The sequence below is a fragment of the Bos indicus genome, chromosome 4, assembly GCF_029378745.1.
Source record: "Bos indicus isolate NIAB-ARS_2022 breed Sahiwal x Tharparkar chromosome 4, NIAB-ARS_B.indTharparkar_mat_pri_1.0, whole genome shotgun sequence".
In the NCBI taxonomy this organism is placed as follows: Eukaryota; Metazoa; Chordata; class Mammalia; order Artiodactyla; family Bovidae; genus Bos; species Bos indicus.
Genome location: NC_091763.1, coordinates 24,795,506 through 24,818,362, shown reverse-complemented (window position 1 = coordinate 24,818,362; position 22,857 = coordinate 24,795,506). Strand labels below are relative to the sequence as shown.

Genomic DNA, 22,857 nt, shown 5'->3' with positions numbered 1-22,857 from the left:
TTATTCAATAAATTTGAGGCACTAATAAATAGAACTTCATCAAGGTTGTTTTTAGAACTGGATACAATGATATAAAACTTCACTTGGAAGAATATAAGTCTGAAACAGCCAAGGAAAGTTAGATATAGAGTCAGAAGGTGTGAAATATGCTTTATACATCAGACTATAAAGTCGCTATAATAATATCAATATGGTATTAGCCATATGGATCCATAAAAAAATAGAGAATCTAGAAAATAAATGTGTGTATATGAAACTTTCAAAAATGGTCATATTAGCTACTCTTTGGGAAAAGAAAGACTTATTTATTAAATAGAGATGACAATTAGCTGTTTAACCAGAGGGAACTAAGTTGGGTCCACTCATGTGGAAGAATTAATATAGTAAAAATGCCAATGGTCCCTATTATGTGTTGTTCAATGCTGTAGCCACCAGGCACAGATGTTATTTACATTTAAATGGAAATTAATCTAAATTAAATTAAAATTGATGTTTCTCAGCAGCTTCAGTCATATTTTTTAAAGTGGGGCTAGTGTTTGTTTATTGCGGAGAAGGCAATGGCTACCCACTCCAGTACTCTTGCCTGGAAAATCCCATGGACGGAGGGGCCTGGTGGGCTGCAGTCCATGGGGTCGCTAGGAGTCGGACATGACTGAGCGACTTCATTTTATTTTTTTACTTTCATGCATTGGAGAAGGAAATGACAACCCACTCCAGTGTTCTTGCCTGAAGAATCCCAGGGACGGGGGAGCCCGGTGGGCTGCCGTCTGTGGGGTTGCACAGAGTCGGACACGACTGAAGCAACTTAGCAGCAGCAGCAGCAGTGTTTATTGAGTAGTGTAGATTATAGAAGGTTTCTATCTTTGTAAAATATTTTGTGGATAGCAGAGATTTCTCTCTTTTTCCATATAATACTTCAGTTCAGTTGCTCAGTCGTGTCCGACTATTTGTGATCCCATGGACTGCAGTACGCCAGGCCTCCCTGTCCGTGACCAACTCCTGGAGTTCACTCAGACTCATGTCCATTGAGTCAGTGATGCCATCCAACTGTCTTATCCTCTGTTGTCCCCTTCTTCTCCTGCCTTCAATCTTTCCCAGCATCAGGGTCTTTTCAAATGAGTCAGCTCTTCAAATCAGGTGGCCAGAGTACTGGAGTTTCAGCTTCAGCATCAGTCCTTCTAATGAATATTCAGGACTGATTTCCTCTAGGATAGACTGGTTTGATCTCCTTGCAGTCCAAGGGACTCTCAAGAGTCTTCTCCAACACCACAGTTCAAAAGCATCAATTCTTCAGCTCAGCTTTCTTTATAGTCTGTCACATCCATACATGACTACTAGAAAAACCAAAGCCTTGACTAGATAGACCTTTGTTGCCAAAATAATGTCTCTGCTTCTTAATATGCTGTCTAGGTTGGTTATAACATTTCTTCTGAGGAGCAAGGGTCTTTTAATTTCATGGCTGCAGTCACCATCTGCAGTGATTTTGGAGCCCCCCAAAAATAGTCTCTCACTGTTTCCCCATCTATTTGCCATGAAGTGATGGGACCAGATGCCATAATCTTAGTTTTCTGAATGTTGAGTTTTAAGCCAACTTTTTCACTCTCCTCTTTCACTTTCATCAAGAGGCTCTTTAGTTCCTCTTCACTTTCTGCCATAAGGATGTTGTCATCTGCATATCTGATGTTATTAATATTTCTCCCAGCAATCTTGATTCCAGCTTGTGCTTCATCCAGTCCAGCATTTCTCATGATGTACTCTGCATATAAATAAAATAAGCAGGGTGACAATATACAGCCTTGATGTACTCCTTTTCTTATTTGGAACCAGTCTGTTGTTCCATGTCCAGTTCTAACTGTTGCTTCCTGACCTGCATATAGGTTTCTCAAGAGGCAGGTCAGATGGCCTGGTATTCCCATATCTTTAAGAATTTCCAGTTCGTTGTCATCCACACAGTATATTATTTATAAATTGGGCTTCCCTGGTAACTCAGCAGGAGACATGGGTTCAATCTCTGGGTGGGGAAGATCCCCTGGAGAAGGAAAGGGCAAGCCACTCCAGTATTCTTGCCTGGAGAATTCCATGGACAGTGGAGCCTGGTAGGGTCACAAAGAGTCGAACATGACTTAGCCACTAAACAACAATTGTTTATAAATATTCACAAACAAAAAATGAATATAAATATATGTGTACATGTACATTTAGTAGTTCCCTATTGATTTAAAATTTAAAAAATAGAAGAAAATCATAAAGGCTACTTATATAGGGATTAAGGGGAAATTGTATAACATTACAGAAGCCCAGAAAAAATAAATTAAGATACATTTGACATTAAAATTATAACTTTTGTATACACACTGATATCAGTATCAGTTAGGGTTCTTGGTTGGAAACAACATGTTCAGAAAATCAATTTTGTAGGAAAAGTGCCCAAACTCTACCGAGGAACTACTTTTGAGAAGATACCTCTGCTGCCTCTGTAGGACACTGAAGCCACGGTTCACTGTCTTACTTTCATCATTTCCACCTTGGAGTTATGTGCAGGTGAATTTGATAGGAGCATGTTCTTGTACCCTAGTTGCAAGGGAACCTGTGAAAGTGAGTTTCTGCTTTCTAGTTGAGGAGACGGAACTCATGAGTAGAAAGTTATTCACATACAGAAAGAATGTTCAGTAGATCTTAGAACAGACACAGACATGACAAACGTTCACTATACTAACAAAGTCAGCAGACAGATAATAAGAATTACGGGGAAAAAAACAAGGTTGCAAGACAATGATGATGAGTGTTTAATGTCTATAATATAGGAGGAATCCTTACAAATTGTAAAGAAAAGGACAAGCTACTCAATAGAAAATTACATCAAAGATATGAATAGGGAATTCACAAATGAGTAAACTCAAATTTCCTGTACTTAAAATAACAATGTAATATGTATCATTTTACCATCACCAACTGACAAAATTTTTAAATTTCAGTAAATCTATTGCTGGTCAGTATAAAGGAAATGATACATTCTTTGCTACTGGAATGATAAATTATCCCCATCTTTTTGGAGAACAATTTTTAACAATGCCTCTAAAAATGTACATAACCACAACCTAGAAGCAACCACATTCTTCAGAAGTAAAAACACCACGGTATAAAAATATACATATGAGAATATTCACTGTCTTTTTCTTTTTTTTTTTTTACGAGGCAAAAATCAGAAAGAATGAATGGCCTTCAACTGAGAAAAAAATATGATACAGTCACACTATGGGCTATTGAGAAGCAATTAGAAACCATGAGTAAGACCTATGCCATTTGTCTTGGGGTAATTATGACAACAAGTCGTTGAGTGAGAAAAGCAAGATGCAGAAAAGCAACCAGAACACAACACTACAGCGACCAGAACAACACACAACACACACTATAAAAAATGGCAGGCACTGAACTTTTAAAAAGAATCCTCATGGGGGAGGGTGAATTGATGAAGGTGAAGAAAGGAAACAGAGAAGTAGCAAAGCAAACAAACAGCGACAAACCTTGCAGATTAAAAACATAGCCAAAAATCTCATTTACTTAACTCTCTCTACCTGAGTTATGTATATACTTGCTTAACTGTTTCTTAAAACAGTTAAGTGTTGGTCTCTAGACTTTAGAAATGTCTAAAATATATTCTTAGGTGAAAAATTATTCCAGAGTAATATGTAGAGAATGAGTCCATTTAAAAAAAAAAAAGGTGTGTGTGTTTTTATGTGTTTTTACCAAAAAGATTATGCATACCTGTTTATTAATTCTGGTTTCATTAGAAAGGGTAGATTTGCCAAGCAAAGGATGGTTACTTATTAACTAATCCAGTTAATTTCAAAATTTACAATGCATTAAAAAACGAAAATTTAAGAATATGTTAACATTCTAGAATATACTATAAAGGGAATAAGCTGTATTATGATTCAGGGAATAATTGGAGACCACTGATCGAGAGGGGGGCCTTTGGGAGAGCCTCTCTGAGGACAGTGTCTGAGCTGAAACCTGAAGGATAACAATAAGCTTTATTGTGGAGAACTGGACAAAGAATTTTCTGAGCCCAGAGGCCTGATAGTTCATCTGAAGGGCAAAAAGGAAGCCAGCCACCTGCTGTGTTGAGACAAGTGGATGGGTTTGTGTGGATTAAGGTCTGAGAGACAGGGACTTGTAGACTACCACTAGTAATAGTCTGGGTTAAACCACTGCTGGTAGCGAATAGACTAAAGTACTTACAATGTAAAACCTTTACAACAGCTTCAAATTGCAGAGACTCCAGCCCTTGATCACTAGACTCAACTCAGTTCAGGTGAGTGTGAACTTGGATGGTGCATCTCACATTGCAGATTGCTTCCAACCACAGGCAGTAGGACCTTGTCTCAGTCCATGCTGAAACAGAATAGAAACAAAAGCATAAACTAAAACAAACTCTCCTCCCCATAGGTGATAGAGAAGCGCTGTTATAAGCCCTGGAAGATGTTTGGTTGCTATTCTCAAAGAGGTAGGAAACAATTTAAACATTTTAAAAAGAAACGAGTCTTTGTATATATTTTACAGAAGAATTCTCTAGTTCAAAACTAGAATTATCCCAGCTTTCATGGTTAAAGTTTTAAATATCTGTATGAAATGTTAAATATCTGTATGTTTTTGTTGTTGTTCAGTCGCTAAGTCCTGACTAACTGTTTGTGACCCCATGGGCTGCGGCACACCAGACCTCCCTGTCAATATCTGTATAAAATTTTTAGCACAATGTGAGGTGGTTTTATTCCTCCTAGTTGTTACTCTACAATTACATTTAGCTTCTCAGATGCTGGCATGAAAAAGTTTTAAGATGCTTTCAGCCAATGTTTACGGTTTTCCAGGGGAAGATGCTGGAGGAAAAAAGGAGGCAAAGAAGGTAAAATACTTAAAAGGGAATTATTTCAACTAGGAAACATGGATTAAAAGCCTGGTTAAAGGGGGAAAAGGAAACATATGTAGGTTGGAAGAATGAAAAGTAAAGTCAATGGTTTGATGTTTTATTGAAGATGAAGAATTCTTGCAAAATGAGTACCTGAGACTGAAAACTGAATGAACGCAGGTGGCAGCCAGAGAAGGGAGTGACTGATTTTAAGATTTCAGGTATGGTGAGTTACTGCTGATACAGCCAGCATCACTGGCTGGGAGGGGGCGGAAGAACAGGTGACTGAAGGTAAGGAAGGGCTCTGACAGGCAGAGGAAATAGTTCATCCATAGGCCTCCTACAGTTACCAGAAATGATGGCATGAACCAAACTGGAGAAGAGAATGAGTCAAGAGTAAATGTAAGGGAGTAACTGGGTCAAAATATGAGACTAAGAAGGAGATGTAGTGGGTGGTTTAGTCTGGTGGTGCAAGCTGCAAATGGGAGGGGAGTGATACACAACCAATGCCTTACCTTCTTCTGGTACGTGCTACTTGGGGTATACTAGAAAAATCCATCCCCTGTGTCAGACAAGGGAAACAGTATCATCAGGACCTAAGGTAAGAAGTTAAAGATGATGTTCAGAGAAGAGTTTGAATTGATATGGGATCCTCAGGATAACATATTCTTAGGATTGGCTACCTAATTTTTCAGGGCCCAAGGCAAAATGCAGACGCAGGACATCATATTCAAGAATCACACACATACTCACTCCTATGAATACTATTCAGCCATGAGGAAAAAGGAGATCATGATATGTGTGAAAATACGGATGGACCTTTAGGTTTTATGCTAAGTGAAAGCCAAGCAGAGACAAATTCTGCTCTGTAAGGTATCATATATATATGGAATTGAAAAACAAAACAGTAAAACTCATACAAATAGAGAACTGAAAAGGAGTAGCCAAAGGCTGAAGGCTGGGGAAAGTGGGAAGAGCTTGGTAAAAGGGTATAAACTTTCAGCTGTTAGGTGAATAAAGTCTGAAGATCTAAAGTAAAGCAGGGTGACTGTAGTTAACACTGTAAGGTATAGTTTTGAATACTTACCATTCTCAGTCATCTTTCATGTTGCTACTTTCTAGAGAGGAAAGACACTTCATTCTTTAGGAAGTTTCTAGACATGGATTTTTGCCATGTTGATGTTTGTACTTGATGAATGAAGTAGAAGCCATGGGCATGAGGTGACTTCTATTTCATGTAGCCAATCCTTGAAACCCACATTTCAAACAAGTGTATAGTCAGAAATCATTTAGGTAAATTATCTGATAAAAGTTTATGAAATATAATTGGGTAAATAAAATCATTGTGATGGTGCTTTCACAAAAGAAAAAAGTCCTCATATATGGATGACTTTTTACACATTGAAAAACTATGCTCCTTGGAAAATTTTGTGATCGCATTTCTTAGTACTACATTTTGCTGTTGCTCTATACCTAAGGACTCAGTGATCTCACCACGGATTACTTGGCGTATAAGCCAAATTGGTTATCTTATTTATGACAGAATCTCAGCTTACTTTTTGTCTCCAGATACTTTCATACTGTTGTATGTGTGAGGGATTGGGGGAAGAAAAAAATGCAATTAATTTCAGTCAAACTGATTATTTACAAATCCTTTTTAAAAAAGACACAGCTGGTTGAGTGATTTATTGGCTGATGTAATCTTTGTGCTTATGGAAATATGAATTGATTAATGCTCTCTGTCTAAACTTTGCTTTTGTTTTAATGGACTAGTAATAAATAGGAATTTTGGTCAGTTTGATGTAACCCAAAGTAGAAAACAAAGGACAACTAATGAGTAGGCCTCCTATTTTTTTTTAAGGCACTCCCTGGAGTAGAGGATTTCCTTTCCAGCTATGCATTCTAGATGACTATATCTGTTAGCACAGTTGTATATGTGACACCTTGTAATGGCACAGCTAGATTAAAAGTAGAGAAAATACATTCAGACTCATTCTAGTTTTAGCATTACTGAAAAAGGGAATTTTTCATTAATTATATTTCTTAGTTAACAGAATTACTTTGTACACAACACATTTCAAAGAATTAGAATATACTAAAATATACAGTAGTGCTACTGTATAAATTGTATCTTTCTATTATTATCTTCATATCCACCTTCTGGAATTTAAGTTGAATTTTATTTTAACTGAGAGTATATTTTAGTTGGCATTATGGTCTGAATTATATTCCTTTCAAAATTCATATGTTGGAGCCCTAAGTTCCTATAACTAAATTTGGAGATGTGGCCTTTAAAGCAGTAATTAGGAATTCCATGGACAGAGGAGCCTGACAGGCTACAGTCCATGGGGTTGCAGAGAGTCAGACATAACTGAGCGACTAACAGTTTCACTTTACTTTTTCAAGGTTAAATGAGGTCATCTTGGATCAATAGGACTAGTGCCTTTATGAGAAAAGGAAGAGATTACAGGAATGCACGTGAACAGAGGAAAGGCCATGTGAGAACATAGCAAGAAGGCAGCCATCTGCAAGCCCAGGAGTGAGTCCTCAGAAGACATGAACCCTGCCAGCACCTGGGTCTTGCACTTCCAGCCTGCAGAACAGTGAGAATGAAGTTATGCTATTCAAGATACCTATGTTAGGTATTAATATTTTGTTATGGCAGCCCTAGCAAAGTAATAGAGTTGGAAACTGTTCTGTGTTTTTTAATTTAGTCCTAAAAATAACTCACATCTATCCATTTTTAGAACTACTAGCATACATGATAACAAATGAGTGTCAATTAGAGGCTTTTGAAAAAAATTCAATTTGGATGAAATTAGACACGTTTTCATTTCTCTGAGTTTAACATATTATTTAGAGCAGTAAAGACTTCCACCTTTGCAAATCACTGTTTTAATCTTATCACCAATGTTTGTTGTAAAATATTTAGAAAACATAGGACAAAAGAAAATCACAAGTGGCTCAGAGGTTAAAGCGTCTGCCTGCAATGCAGGAGACCTGGGTTCGATCCCTGGGTCAGGAAGATCCCCTAGAGAAGGAAATGGCAACCCACTCCAGTATTCCTGCCTGGAGAATCCCATGGACAGAGGAGCCTGGTGGGCTACAGTCCACGGGGTCGCAAAGAGTCAGACACGACTGAGCGACTTCACTCACTCACTCACTCAATCACTGAAATAGTTTGATATCTCAACATAGCCAGTAATAAAAAATGGAGAGATTAACTACAGAAACTAATTTAAACTAGTGATTTTAAATTTAATCTATGAATATCATTGTCATTAAATATATTTCATATGTACCCATACACACACAACAAACAATTTGAAAGCTATGTCATCAAATTCTGTTGAATGAATTTAGCATAATTAATGTAACTAATCAACTGCTGTTAGATAATTAGAATGTCAAATATTTTCAGTAATAAACAGAACAAATATGATAAATTCTCTATGACATATTTTCAAAAATTAACATATACATATTTTCAGCTGCCCTCTTCTAAAGCCTTCTCTTTTCCTTCCAAAGAGGAAAGCTACGTTGTTTTGGCAATTTAAGGCTTGGGGTTTTGGCTGTGTTGATCCAGGAAATGGATGAATGAGAGCACTGTTTAAGAGGCTATATTAATTCACTTGAGGAAGACACATGCAAGACAAGAAAAAAGTTGATCTGAAAAGATGGAGAAAAGAGGTGACAGAGAAGAAATGACCAGTGCTTAATTATATTAAAAGGTTTTGGAGAATTTTAATAGAGAATCAGAGACAGTGGGAGAACCTACCCAACTGTAGTGAGGCTTTTAGGGAAGATAAATGGAGGAAGAGGATTTTTAGAAGTTCTGTGGGGTATGACTAAAATACCCTTCATAAGTCCTTTTGAGAAATCTTAAAATTTTCATTTTTTATTTTTGAATATCAGATGTTTTCTTTAAAATATAAAAAACACTGATTAAAACCACCACAAATGCTATGTATTCATTTTAATAACAGGGATCGATCTATCTATCTATGTGTGTGTGTGTATACATATATATGTGTATACAGCTTAATTCTTGAATATACTCAATTTATAAATAACATGCTTCATAAAAAGGGTGTGTAAAATTTAAAGGTTTTAATCTATATTTTTAAACTGCTATATAAGAAATCTCTTTATATCCATTGAGAGTATTTAAAAGTGCTTGTTTTCTTACATTTGTTCAACTTTGCCAACTGATAAACAATGATGTCAAATTATTTTAACTTTCATTTTTATTAAATGTGTATAGATATTTTCTCATATTATTTCTCTGTCTCTCTCTCATATTATTACCATTTCATCTCTCCCTCTCATATAAATGGCAGGCCTATAAATTTTCTTTGTAATTAAAGGTTGGATAATAGCTCATAAAATGTATAATTTCCAATATTTATAAGATTCTTTTGCATAGTATTTTCACTTTTAAGTGGAATGCAAAGTTAATATGTTACTTAAAAACAATCTAGTTTCAGGTAATGGTACAGATGTAATGTTTTCTAAAACAAAAAAATGCTGTAGTTAGAACTCTTAGAAAATACTTTTCTTAGTTATCATTCTTTCCTAGAATATGGATTATTTCTTCAGTTTAAAAGGGTTGACTTTCAGATTCAATTTAAATTTCTTTTAGATAGATGTTGTCCGCCAGCCTGCAAAACTCTATTTAACTTGAGAGAAAATTGATGAGTACACAAACTCATTTATATTTTTACTTTTTCTTACTGCCTCAGTAGTTTTAGATATGTTATTCCTTATTACCATTTACGCCTTAAGCTTCCACCTGTGCTTTTGATCAGATTCCCTTTTCCGTTTCTTATTTCAAGTAGTAAAATCTATCAACAAACTTCTAACTCAAGACGAAACTTGAAAATCACATTTAATACCAGCTTTTCCTCTATATTTTCTATGTGAAATCCTATCGATTTTATTTCCTGAATATATTCAGTATGTTTCTTTTTCCTGCTCATGGCAAATAGTGCTTAGCATAGGCCCTTATTAGTTCATCATGATCTTTTTCATAAATTTCTTAATGCATCTTCATCACCTAATGAATCCCAGACCCTACTAACCTGGTATCTAAAGCCCTCTTGATCAGTTCTAGCTCTCTTGTCTAGTCTCTTCCGTCTTTCCATCTCTTGCATTTTGTTTTGAGTAATTTGTGGTTCCTTAAAATTCAACATGTTTTATGCGTCTGTTCTTTTCATAAACTATTTCCTTGGAAGTAAGAGTCTATGATATGCCTTTTTCTTTGATTTCTTAAATTTAGCTTTTAAGAGTTAGTGTGCTTGCCTCTTGAGAGCTTATCTGGTATGGGCCAGGTGCTCATCCTTATATATACATATATGTGTGTGTGTTAGTCACGCAGACGTGTCCAACTCTTTGTGACCCCATGGACTATAGCCCACCAAGCTCCTCTGTCCATGGAATTCTCCAGGCAAGAATACTGGAGTGGGTTGCCATTCCCTTCTCCAATATATATATTTTATGATACTTTTCCTTCTGCTTAGAACCTTTCTGTATCATGATTAAGCTCTTGGCTCATTTTCTACTTCTCCTGTGATTAGTAGTAACTTTATGTATAAGAGTATCTCATTTTCCTTTGTACTTAAAATATCTAATAATGTATATACATATATGTTTGTATATAGTAATACATGTATATATGCTATTAGGATATATACACACACATGCATACAACAATAAGTAATTTTTGGACTACACTGAATGCCACATATTCGTTTCTCCTCTATTATGATAAGTATAAGAAATGAGCTATTGTAATTTTCTTAAAAGCTTGAAACAAGTTCAGAAAGTGTTTACTATTATACTTTCTTATTTCACTGTGAAGAAAGCTGAGCACTGAAGAATTGATGCTTTTGAACTGTGGTGTTGGAGAAGACTCTGGAGAGTCCCTTGGACTGCAAGATCCAACCAGTCCACTCTAAAGGAGAGCAGTCCTGAGTGTTCATTGGAAGGACTGAAGCTGAAACTCCAGTACTTTGGCCACGTCATGCGAAGAGTTGACTCATTGGAAAAGACTCTGATGCTGGGAGGGATTGGGGGCAGGAGGAAAAGGGGACGACAGAGGATGAGATGGCTGGATGGCATCACCGACATGATGGACATGAGTTTGGGTGAACTCCGGGAGTTGCTGATGGACAGGGAGGGCTGGCTTGCTGCGATTCATGGGGTCGCAAAGAGTCAGACACGACTGAGCGACTGAACTGAACTGAACTGATTTCACTAGAGGTGGGGGAAATCCCTAGCCCTTGGCTCCAAGTTTATATATTTAGTGTAAAGGGATGTATCTTATCAGTCTTCTTGGTCAGATAGAAGTTCACATTCAAATCCATAAAGTTATTTTTGTTAACTTTATAGAAAACCTCTATTTTATGAACCATGATCTGCCTTCAAATAACAGCATAACATTAATCAACAGAGAGGAGACACAAGAAGAAAACTGAAATATGGGGAGAAAAATATGGGCCCAAGGAGAGAATGAGCTTCCTTGGTGGCTCAGGCAGTAAAGAATCTACCTGTAATGCAGGAGACGTGGGTTTGATCCCTGGAAAGATCCCCTGGAGAAAGGAATGGCCACCCATTCCAGTGTTCTTGCCTGCAGAAATCCATGGACAGAGGAGCTTTGGGGGCTACAGTCCATAGGGTCACAAAGAGTCAGACACAACTGAGTGACTAGGTTGAGTGATTAACACTTCCACACACTTTCACAAGGGAGAAATAGAGCAAAGAGGCTTGGAATTCACTGACTTCGATCAAATCTTTGGTAAGCTTACCGGCTTCGTGTAGCAGAGCTGCACTCACCCATGGACCCCACACAGCCCTTCCAGTGCTTTATCTTATGGATGGAGGGGAGCCTCTGAAAAACAGCAAGAAGTAGAGCAACATGACGTGAGACTATGAGAATCTAAACTAATTATTAAGTTTACTTTGACAATGCTGAAAACCAGGAGCTTTCATATGCATACTTCTTCCCATCATACATAGATATACAGATAAACGAATTGTAATCCATTCTATTTTTAAATTATTTGTCATAACCTTGTTTGACCCGACAAGGCTATTCCTTAAAGATAGAATGTATAAATTACACTGTATTTTTTAACTCCCTGCACGTAAAACATTGGCTGTGCTCCAGGTATCTAACTGATAATTTTTAGTTTTAAGTTTTAAAAAAATCTTTTTTCCCAATGACCATTACTAAGAAATCAACAGGCCATCCATCAGTGCATAGGTAATATAACCATGAGTTCTCTCCTACCTAACCAAGTTGGGGAAACAGCTAAAAGTATTTAATAACTAATGGTGCTTTTCCCTCTCATTTGTATAATTTATGGCAGCAGAGAAGTGGAGGATTCATGTGTGCTGTGGTTAGTTGCTCAGTCATGTCTGACTCTTTGCAACCCCATGGACTGTAGCCCACCAGGCTCCTCTGTCCATGGGTGGAAGGGGAATAAAAAGAATCTTCCCTCTCCTACATTTGAGAGATTCTATGCCTCTGAATGCTAGATTCTTTGCATGCAGGAGCTGTGACTCATTAGTATTTCATCCCCAGTGCCTGGCACATAGTGGGTACTTACAACATGTCAGAATAAGTTAATGGAGGAGAAAAATCTGTTAAGGAACATCTCAACAATTGAGTGAATGGACAGAATACATGTGGGAGAGGAGTTCATTCAATCAACACATGCAGGTACAAACCAAATTTTAGATTAGTTAGAACCAGAAACAATTCCCACTTTGTGAATTTAAATTTAGTTAGACCTAAGGGAGGCTCAGGTCACGTTTGTTACCTGATTTTCACTTTTGACAAAATGACAAAGGAGTGACATTTAGTGATACCAATTGAGAAACTATTTCATCCTGTTTTGGGGGTAGTTTATTTCCTTGTCTTCTTCCTATTTTTAAAGCTTGCAGGTAGCAATATGAAACAGAATGAGCACAGTCTCTCAGTGTCACAACTGGACAATGGGTTGACACTGTAACAGCCACCATAGTTACCTGCAGGCTACTTTCAGGGCCCGCTGTGCGATGGGCCGGACTGGAAGCTCAGCTGTTGCCAGCCGCTGTGGAAGGACACGCTTGCACATATGCAACCCCTGTGCTAGGCGTCCAGGCGGAAAGAAACTGAAACACGGGTTTGGTGTTTGAGTGGAGGCACACTGTGAATAAATACCTAATGCTGATGTGAGCATTATGCCAAAGTCAGGAATCTGTTTGGATAATTGAACATGACATTCATTCTCTTACTGCTGAGTGAAGGAAGGTGGAAAAGTGTAGTTTTTGCTTAACTGGGCCTATCACTTTGAAATTTAGCCCCAGTCATCTGTTACACTGAGAGGGGAATGCTGGCATTTTAGGAAACATATTCCCCCCAAATAAAGGAAATGTAGTTTGTAATGTTCAGAAGCCAGAGCGTTTGACTAGTCCCCTCATTTGTTTTTCAGGTTTTGCTTAAATTGGCTTGCAGATTTATCTGCCATGCATTGCACATGGATATTTTTGTCACCGCATATTTTACAACAGCTGTGATCCTGATGGGGATTCAGTTAACCAAAGGCCCCTCTGCATGCAAGCGGTCACCAGGCATCTAATGGGCTGAGGGCTGAAACGACAATAAAGTGAGCAGAGCCATGCAGCTGCGGACCAAATGTAGGGTAATAACTAGCAGTTGGCCATTACGGGGTTAACTGCTGGTGTTCTGGTGAGTGTAAAAAAATGTGGAGGTCCTGCTCAAAAACACAGCCAAAATGTGAATAGTTCCATTGGGTCGGAGTTAAAATGCTTCTGCTTCCTTTTCAACTGCTGATTATTTTCAGGATACCAATCTTGTGGGAGTGTCTAACACATATATTATTATAATTGTAATTTTTTTGATAACTATGTCATAGTTTTCCAACATGCTTTTAATTGAAACAAGGGATCATTGCAGAATTATCAGCTTCTTAGTCCCTGGGGTTTCAGCCACTAGCGCCTGTGCCTATATAGTTTCCAGACTTGTTCCATCTACCCTAGGAAGAATTTTTACCTATACTTGTTGAGCTGAAGAGCCATCCACTCTGTTGTTTTAAACAATGAAATTGTATCACTGCAATGTCAGTCCAAACATGTGTAATTAACATGGAAAATATGTCTAAGCCATATTGGTCAAGATAGATGACTTCCTTGCATGACTTATAAACAGTTAGAGGCAAAAAGCCAGGATGTCAAAACCAAGTTGTATACCGCAAAGTTTTATCTGGGAGGACTTTCAAATTACAAAGGAAACTAAAGACAAAAATTCAGCCTGCCATACTTTCTCAATAAGGAGGGCAGCTTTCTGGTATCTGTATAAAAATAATCCTCTGTCCTTCTCTTCAACGTGTTTTTTTACACTGCACAGGTCAAAACAGACATCTTATTCTTCTGGAAATGTTCATCACACAGTATAATGGTACATGTCAGAGCTTTCAAATTATTCCGGCTGGAAACAGGTCTCTAATCTCCTTTTAAATTTTATCAGTGACAGCGCACAGAATTCTCTTTGGAATTCTTTGATCAGCAGCCTAGGCTCTAAAAGGCAGAGTTTAGAACTCTGCTCCCTATGTGTTTTTCTGAGTCTGCTGAAAGCCATGAGCTTTGACTTTTTTCCTAGGGTTGTTTTCCTAGGTAATGATCCAATAATACTATTATTAACAGGTAGCAGAGCCCATGGGAACATAGACCACTTACCTGCAGGTGCTCTATTTCTTCGCTGGCAAAAATGAGCTCACTCTGAGTATACCTGAAGAATCTTTTTTGTCCTTAAGTATAATGCACTTCTGTTTTTATGTCATCGGTGGCATCAATTATAAATTAAATGTGCCAGGAACCTCTGAGAAAAATCCTCCTTGTGACTGACTCACATCCAAGAAGGATTACTTACCAGGGTATAAGTTAACTTAGGAAAAGAAAAATTGCTTGACTATAGCCCTACACAGCAAGACAGCCCTTTCCAGAAGGTATAATGAATTATCAGTGAAGAGGTTTGTAGACTTACTTATATGGGAAATTCTACCTCTGAGAAAGAGCCCTTGGTTCCATTCAGGTGCTATGCCAACAAGGTTCTTGACTACTTGGTTTGTGAAAGCTTGCTATTCATGAACTAAACTCATGTTTATTCAAATATTAAAGACCTTGAGATGTGTAATTTATTCTTTAATTATCAAGCAGCTTGAGCTCTGAGTGGTAATTTCATACATGAAAGAGAGGTACAGTGAAAGCAAAAGAGGGAGAAAGAGAGGGAAGGAGGTCCAGGAATATTGCACTCTAGTGTTTCTAAAGGGAAAATTAATTGTCTAACTGTACTATCTTGATGTTACCTGAAGAAGGGTGTTCATAAAATAAGACTGCTTCCTGCTGCAGAGTTGTTTTCTTGTATGTTACATAGATTTTTTTTTAATATCCGTCAAGGAGAGGGAGGTTAATGTTCTGCCAGCTATATATACATGGGCAGGGGAAGTAAGCATGAAACACATGGGCTCCTGGGAAACTGGACAAAAGCGTGGAAGGCCTCACTTGTCCTCGGGAATGTGGTAAAGCAAGGAACGCAGAACCATCATCACTCCATCTTTCCTGGCTTTAGTCCCATGTCAGCATTCTAGAAAACCGTTTCTACCCTCTCCCCTTTCCACTGGGCACCTCTGATAAGATCTGACAGAACTGGCAGGAGACAGTAAATTGGAACAAGGATGCATTCCTTTCCATCTTCACCCCACTGGGACCTCCGTATGGAGGATAAGACATCTATTCCAGCCCCGCCCCTCAATCACTGCAGCTGTGCAGTCCTCACTTTTATCTGGATGGACTGAAGACCTAACAGAAGAGTGGGGAATGTATTAGGCATCACCAGAAAAGAACTTACCAAAAAAGGATGTGGGGTGCTACCTTGTAAGCCAAAACTCAATTTTATTTTATTTTTTTTAGTACTCAGGCTGATGCCAGTCTGGTCGAGCAACTGCCAACAAATAAGTAAGTATAGTCCAAGGGATTTATTCTTTCTTTCTTTTTTTTTTTTTAAGTTGAAGATGTAAGGTAGTAAATTACTTTAAGAAATATTCTCCTCCAAAGCTGACCTGGGGATGTGTTATATAAGTGTGGTGTATACCCATGGGCACATAGTCACATACGTGTGTATCAAGGAATGAATCTGTCATCCTGCATATATTCCATCTCTTGTGAAATTCTGGGCACTGGAAGTTGGTAGCTGCAGCAACCACAGCATATGCTATAAGCATTTCAGCTATTAAAGTATCTGACACTTGGCAGGTGCATTCAAGAATGACAACTCTTGGCAAGTTCCATCTTATCCTTGCACACGAATAATAAAGAGAAAGGAATACTTTCAGTCTGGCAGAAATAAGCAACAGGTGCTAAAGGCCTTTGCTGTAGTTTAACAGGAGGGAGTATATTAAACAGTGTGAAATAAGCAAACATAATTATAACATACTTATAATGAAAATGATGGCTCCTGGTTAATTCTTGTCTAGACTTGTTCAAAGACCCTGGAGCCAGCACACCTTAGGGGAAGGATTATACTCTTTAAAAATAACAGAATGCATAAAATGTTTAATAGTATACCCTTCATATAGTAAATCCTTCATATTGTAAAAGTCCTTTAGGGATTTTAAAATCTAAGGGCTATTTTTTCAGACGTGGAGCTTTAAGGGTTATCCCATATGTTCAGGGCTGTGGAGGCTCCAACATGTCCTTATCTAGAATCTTTTTGTCCATTCTTTAGCTTACGGAGCTGAATCCAGTATTTTACTCTCTTCTTGCATTCATTCTAGGTCTTGAAAGAGATGATTTATTGCATCAATGCGTCTTCTATTCACCACGCATGTAAGATTGCTAATGTCAAGAGTAATTTATTCCTGTGCCCCTCCTGTTCTAGAAGCTGTCAATGAAGATGGTATATCCCAAAGTTCCTACATCTTTGTATCCCTACTGTCTCTTTTGTCTAGTGCTTTGTTTGCAAAATAATTAAGAATGCAATAGCATAATTTGACAATTGTAGTAAAACTGACTAGAATATTTAGGCTCTGGAGTGAAGATTTGCCAAATTCAGAACTGTTTCTAAATTTTGCATATGTGGTTTTGCCTTAATTAAATTCCCCAAGGCTGTTTCTTTTTCTGTAAAGTCAAAATAATATTGAGTTGGCCAAAAACGTCATTCAGAGTTCTCCATTCAGGTTATGGAAAAACCTGAATGAATTTTTTGGCCAACCCAATAAAAGCATTTAGTTCACAGGCTCTTTTGAGAACTGAGCTAAATAATGCATTTATTTGCTTTAGTAAAAATATCATATTGTGTTTATTTGAATATGTTACTTTTATTTATGTTTTTTAGAGTAGATTCCATTGCAAAGAACTGAGTGGGAATAAGGGTGCTAAGAAAGATCATGTGATATTCAGACTTCTCTAGATGCAATTTCTCTGATAAACTTTCTTCCTGTGTCATGATCTGAGGCTTTGCTAATTAAGGTGTGCTTCACAGATCAGCAGCATTGGCATGGCCTGGGAGCTTAGGAGAAAGACAGAATCTTGAGTCCCACCCCAAATTGATTCGTAGTCTGTATTTTAATGAGATCCCAAGTGACTTGTGCACTTTAATATTTGAAAAGCTCTGGATTAGACAGCTAAAGTCCTTGCTTATCCTTTCAGATGTTCCTCATCTTACCTCTAATTTAATCAGGTGGATTAATCATGTGTAGTCGTAAGGCCGCATGTTTACAGCACACTTGGTGAGCTGGCACAACGGGTGATGGGGACACAGCAGAGCACACTCACAGGTGAGCAGCTCCAGGAGAGGACTACTCAGTGGCTGTTCTCCCCAGGGGAGTGCTGCAATCTGCCTACCTCGCTGCAGATCACAGACACAGCTAAGCACCAGACCTGGAGGCCTCTCCTCCAAGACCCCACCCCTGACAGGCGCATTGACACCCACAGAGCAAAGCAGACCCTGCGCTACATGCTGGCAGGCTCTGGTCAGCACCACACCAGTCAGACTCCCTGCTGCTGCTGCTGCTAAGTCGCATCAGTCATGTCTGACTCTGTGCGACCCCATAGACGGCAGCCCACCAGGCTCCTCCGTCCCTGGGATTCTCCAGGCAAGAGGACTGCCATTGCCTTCTCCAAATCAGACTCCCTAGCAAGGGGATAATGGCACAAATCTCGACCAACCTCACCCACCAGGAAGCAGACACCAGAAGAGGAACTACTTTAAAATCTCTGAATTGTCAGGCAAGTCCTTTAGAACAAATGACACTTTACTGACACATGTTATTTTAATTTTTCTGGTACACACTCAGACCCCAAAAGCTATAATTGATGCTACCTCTTCTTCCCTCTCTCACCCCCTAACACTTTCACAGTCTCATCGTTTCATTCCTAGATTTTGATTTGCCAGTTTCTAGAGAAACTACTAACATATATTAGCATTTCCTTCTTCTGATTTTGAAATTGACATAATATCTATGCAAGGCTTTGTGAGAAAGATGTGAGAAAGGTAATGGATCATTGCTTCATTCCATAAATTACTTTTCTTGTCCTATTAAATCACTGATAGATTTATTTCTGCCTTGGAAAAAAGTTTAGTTAAAAGACATTTCAAGACAAGTTTTGATTATTCTTAATGAAGACAAATACATTCAAATAAATTACAATTAGTTAATTCAAATTAATCATTTAAAAATTCAGGTAAAGATTTTTTTTAAAAAAAGATGATTAGTGCAAACTTCTCCTAAATAAATATATATATATGCACACACACACATATAATTATATATAGGAGATATATAATTATATATTTAAAAGAATATATATTATATGTTTTATATGTATTTATAAATATATATATATATATTTCTCTTTTAAATAATACTTTAGAATTACATAAATAGTCCTGTGGTCTTTTTTATGTTTGGCACTATTATCATTTCCAATTAATGGGGATATTTTCTATACGGATTTTTTTTCACTAAGAAGTTGAGCGCTATCTCATAACAAAGACAGCTTGAGAATGTGTGTTAACAAAGTCAAACACTGGAAATGAATTTCGCAGTCCTCTGCACTGCTCATTCTCACCTCATGAATCCACAAGTGTCTATGAATTTGAAAGATTGCTGCTGGTGGATGATCTCACCTTCCATACTTCCATAGTCTCTGGTTACGCTTTTTCTCCTGTAAATGGCTCCCTGTACTTGGGGCTGCAGTGCCAAACTTTCTAGACAGGCGTAAATTACTGCTTTGTCTCCCTTCCTCTCTTTCTCCATTTATATTTCATACTGTGTGACAAAACTGAAACGGCTGAGTAATGGATGGCGCTGAGGGATGGTGGCCATTCATTGTGTTTTCTTCGTGCTCTGGGTGTTTTACATGTCTGAAATAACAAACCTTATGATACTAGAGATCGAAGGACTTGAACATTTTCATTTGTAGGAGGGAAGCTTTGGTTTTATAAAAGCAGCTGCAAATTAGACTACTTGCTAACTGAAAAGAATGTCTGCAATATGTAGTCAGACAAAATAAGAAAAATATAGAAAGGCCAAAGTAGTAAAGTATACACTTCCTTTTACAAGAGCATTGAGTCATTGACTGAGCTGACATTCCTGCAGTTAACTCACTCATTTTCATAAAATTTGTTTTTCCATTTTAGGAAGAAGATAGATGTTTGTGTCATGCCAGCCCCAGTACCTAACCTACATCTTAATGGGAAGGACAGTGGAACAAATACTCTTCTTTCTCTTATTTGGTTTATTTTAAATTTATAGACTTTAAAACTATTTATCAACTAACTTCCTTCCTCCTTTCCTTCCTTCCTCTTTTTTCCCCAAATGATCTTAAATCTCCCGAGGGGAATACCAGTTTTCTCCTCACTGTTCATGTAGTACGCGCTCTGGGCAAATTCTTTATTTTTCACCCTAAACGTAGAGGCTGCGGATGCCATTTCTTAAAAATTCAAAACAACAAATAGTGGTAAATTCTGTAATTTCTTTCAAAAAATATTCTGCAAAATAAGTGCTTGATGTTATATTGGAACTAAAATGGTCAAATTAAGAGAAGGAAGGAAATGAGTATTTATTCAAGGATCTACTATGTGCCAGAAGTTTTCTGTACATGAATTCTTTTAATCCTCATCACAGCACTGGGTGAGAGCTGTTATTCTTTCCAATCTGTGTTTCAGCAACTGAAATTGAGACACTCAGTAGTTTGCACAGCATCCTATAGCTACCAAATATGTATGACTCCAAATCCTACAGATTTAGGATGACTTTTTCCCATTTTCTTCTGTACCAGTGTCCCCTCCCTTAATTTTGCAAATAAGACCCATGAAGTGCAAAGAGACCAGGGGGCTTAAACTGGTGACTGAGTTCGAAATGGATAATAGGTCCTCTGACTCAGTTCATCCCACTAAGTCACTGGGAATACAAAGATGAGGGGGGAAAACTCATGAAATTGACCCTAAAATTAAAATTCACATGAAAATATCTATAAGAAAATTTACCATGTTCATTTTTTTGAGGCATGGAATCTGTTAATATATTTCCTGTCTGTTACTGAGAAGAAAATCTCATGTGATTCCTCCTCATGTTTCTTTTTCTTCAGTGCCATGAGTTGATCAGGCCCCAGAGGTGACGACTGTTATTTTTAAGGAATTTTGTATCTGGATGCTGGCAACACAACTTTCTCGTCTCCATGGCACTGGGGCACAGGTCAGATTGTGCTGGGCCAAATTCCAAATATATAGCATGAATTTTCTATTTTCCAGCTATTAAGGCAAAGTGACCTCAGAAATTTGTGCAACTGTTCAAAGAATGAGCCTTATCTTATTCTTATTTCTCTCTCTACCCTTTTCCTCCAACTTCAGAATTGGAACACAGAAGCAACTCCTACTACAGTGATTATTTTTGCACATGTTACTCTCTTTTCTCCTACCAGAGTTACCTTAGAACAAGAACTCCACAGTTGCTAAACAGATAGAGTTTGTGCATGACTGTTACTGTATTTACAGATGAGAAGACAAGATTTGGTAGGTGAGAGATTGGGAGAAAGGATTGAAAAGAAAGGTTCAGGGTTAAGACTTCTTATACCCATTGCTTTGAAGAGTTGGTAAAGAAACAAAAACCACATAACAGAATCTGAGCATCTTTATCAGCCCCTGGCAACCCGCCCTAGATGTGGGCAGCAAGTGGTCTGGACATTCTCCACCCCAGGCCAGCTTGACTACTCGCTGTTCCTCAAATATACTCATCCTTTCCCTTCTCTGAGCTTCTTAGTAAAAGGTTCCCTCTGATACAACTGTCTTCTATTCCTCCACTTCTACCAATCAAATTTCTACACATCCCTCAACATTGGGTGTAAATGCTGCCCACTCCATGCAGGCCTCTCATGAACTGAGGGTCAGGAATCCCTTTTGTAAGCGACTGTAGCAGCCAGAAATACAGATCTTTTGTAGCACTTACCACTTACTCTACTAAATTTGGAATACTTTTATATCATTGTATCTTTATAAGGTTAAGAATTGTTTCTATAATCCTCATTCCATTTTTTTTTTTTCGCCACTTGACTTCTAGGACCTCATGCTTTCTCAGTTTTCCTCCTCGCTCACTGGCCATTTCTTCTTGGTGTCTCATTCCCTCCCCCTCTTTGGGTTCTAGCTTATCAGTCTGGATTCTTCACTATTTAGTAAAGCTTCGTTTTGGTACTTGATCAATATCCACTCACTCCCAAGATGATTTTATGGAATTTTACAGCTTTAAATATCATCTCAATGCTGATGACTCCCAAATATGTGTGTCCAGCCTGGACCTTGACCTCAGCTCCCGATGGTTCTCCCCACCTACATGCTGAGTCATCTGCACTTTGCCTCCTCACTTGGCATCTCCTGTGAAATATGTCCAAAACAGAAATCCCAATCCCTGCCCCCATTGCCATCCCTCAAAACTTGCTTTACCTCCTACCTTCTCTTCTGTAATAAATGGCAACTGACATTTTAGAATCACTGATTCATCTCTCTCTTAATTTATGCATACAATCTTTCAGTAAATTCTGCAAATCTCAAATATATATCCAGAATCTACTTCTAGGCATTTCATGTCTATGACCCTGACCCAAGCCATAATTGTCTCTCATCTGGTATACTCAGTGGCTTGCTGTCTGATTTCTCTGTCTCTACATACACATACTACTGTGTGTGTGTATGCAACAGGGCAACTATACTGATTTAGGAATAATTAAAAGGTATTGCACAGCCAAAAAAAACCATAAACAAGATGAAAAGACAACCCTCAGAATGGGAGAAAATATTTGCTGACAAAGGATTGATCTCCAAAATATACAAATAGCTCCTGCAATTCAATATAAAAAAAAAACTCAGTCAAAAAATGGGCAGGAGACTTTTATAGGCATTTCTCCAAAGAAGGCATACAGATGGCCAACACCACATGAAAAGATGCTTAAGATCACTATTAGAGAAATACAAATCAAAACTACAATGAGGTATCGCCTCACAGTGGTCAGAATGGCCATCATCAAGAACAAATGCTGGAAAAGATGTGGAGAAAAGGGAACCATCCTACAATGTTGACTGGAATGCAAATTGCTATAGCTACTATAAAGAAACAGTATGGAGGTTCCTCAAAAAACTAAAAACAGAACTACCATATGACTCCACTATCCCACTACTGAGCATAGACCTGGAGAAAACCATAATTCAAAAAAAATGCATGCACCCCAGTGTTCACTGAAGCACTGCATACAATAGCCAGGGCAAGGAAGAGACCTAAATGTCCATCAACACAGGAATGGATAAAGAAGATGTATTACATATATAATAGAATATCACTCAGCCTCTTTGTTCCAATAGGAACAAAATTAGCTGGGCCTAGAGACATGGATGGACC

General features: G+C 38.0%; 1 long non-coding RNA gene across 2 annotated transcripts in view; it reads left to right on the top strand.

Annotated features, from left to right (window-relative positions):
• The window catches only part of LOC109557270 (uncharacterized), a 31,319-nt gene extending 12,628 nt beyond the window's left edge, over positions 1–18,691 (top strand). For both annotated transcript variants that reach the window (XR_011566189.1, XR_011566188.1), the window contains 5 exons: positions 4,450–4,507; positions 7,313–7,548; positions 10,767–13,640; positions 15,881–15,925; positions 16,744–18,691. This is a non-coding gene — a long non-coding RNA (uncharacterized lncRNA). The remainder of the gene's footprint in view (positions 1–4,449; positions 4,508–7,312; positions 7,549–10,766; positions 13,641–15,880; positions 15,926–16,743) is intronic.
• Positions 18,692–22,857: the final 4,166 nt, after the last annotated feature.